Here is a 1,842-nt window from a genome sequence, read left to right as displayed (position 1 = left end):
TAGGGAAAGTAGGCCAAAGTCATTCATCTGACTCTGGGGAGGGCTTGTGGGCTTTCTGCCAACGACCTGTTCCTCAAAACCTGCTCCCCAGCTTCTGCCTCTCCCCATGCACAGGGCAGAACCGAAATCCATCGTTGTACCCATGTACACTTGGGGCTCGTGGTGCTTTGCCCAACTACAAAAAGGTCCCAGACAGAGGCAATTTAAAGCAGAACTCCATTTCTGAGTGTGGTGTTGGTGCTGTTGCCTTTCGGTACTGGCTGAGCTCTAACACTGCTGAAGAAGAGCAGCAAGGGGCTGGCAGGCTCTGCTGGAGAGCTCAAGCAGGAGAGCTAGAAGAGGGGAGCTGGCAGGCTTCACTAGCTCCCAGCAAAGCAAGCTGGATGTTCTGCTGTTGCCAACGCGAGGGGACCCCACGGCACGTTCGGCGGCAGCGCCCAGGCTGAGGTGGGACGTGGGGTAGGTGCTGGGCTGGAGCTGCTGTGTCTCACAGCCTGGGGAGCTGCTGGGAGGCTGCAGCAGCCCTCGGGGAGTTGTTACAGCGTTTGCTTGAGCTTACCAACTGTAAATTCTGTGTGCTCAGACCAAAAACATTAAAAATGTGCCTTTGTGCAGCAAACGGGAGAGATGTTTATGGTGTCGTGGGTATTTGGAGTTGCTTCTGTGTGCAGGAAGGACCAACCAGCTGCAGGTAAATCTGAGATGCTGAGCGTGAGTTACAGCCTTGTGAGAGCCGTGTTGCCTAGGTGGAAAAAATCCTTTATTTTCCCTTTCTTGAGCAAACAAAAGGTCCTGAAACCTATAATTCATCTTGTTTCTTCTTGCTCCGTTTGAAATGATCTTTATTCATCACTGACAGTAGCTTTTGTTGTCAAGTTTCTGTGGCAGATAAATGAGTTAGGATGAGGTAATGTGCTGTTCATGTAAATTGAATGCAAAGTGAAGAAGGTAATGATCGCCTTTCATTTTCTGTGCATAAGAAAATGCAAATGTGAGAAAACAAATCGAGCTAAAGTGCTGAAACAATACATCTCCTATCAATAAAGAGGAGTGTGGAGAATGGCCTGCCATAACAAAGGATAATTAGAATCTCATTACTGTACATATTTTACCTTAGAACATAGGTCAGTCAAATTAGTTTGGGTTTATGGTGCATATTTCAGTTGTAATAGTATTTGCAACATTACTGCTAATTAATCTTCACAGAAAATGCCAACATCATTAGAATAAACAAGGCTACTAATACAAATAATTTCTATTATTTACTACTATTGCTGTCAACTTTTGGGGCACTAAATTGAAAACAAAGTGTTTCTTTTTATTTATTTTGCAAACATGTTCCCCAGAAGAAGTGCAATCCCCACCATGGGCACTTTGGAGAGGAAAGCTTTGCTCTTTAGGTGGGTGACATCAATCAGATCTGGATAGATTTTGAATGGGCATTCTCAAAAGAAGACTATTTCAAATACACACTCAAGTGATGTTCCTTCCTATTAAAAAGGCTTCCTGTAACAATGGGCTGTTCGGAGATGTCTCTTCTGGTTTGATGAGTTAGGTCTGGGGCTATTTTTTTGTTGAAACACCTCTTTTTTTTTTGTTTTTAGAACATACCTGTCACACACATGTAGTTGCTGAGTGTGTTTGTGTACAAGGTAGAAGGAGTTGGCAGGGGTGCTGGGCAGCATGTTCCTGGCAGGGCCACCGCTTTGGGCTTGGGGACCACTCATCTTTCATAGAAGCTTTCTGCTGCGAAGGGAAATGAAGTTTATGAGAACTCAGAACAAGAAAGCTATTTCCATTTTAATCTGATAGATTTTTTTTTTTTTAAATGTGCTCTGGCTG

This window comes from Merops nubicus, unplaced genomic scaffold, assembly GCF_000691845.1.
Source record: "Merops nubicus isolate BGI_N331 unplaced genomic scaffold, ASM69184v1 scaffold2721, whole genome shotgun sequence".
Classification (NCBI taxonomy): Eukaryota; Metazoa; Chordata; class Aves; order Coraciiformes; family Meropidae; genus Merops; species Merops nubicus.
Note: the sequence above shows the minus strand (reverse complement) of the source record.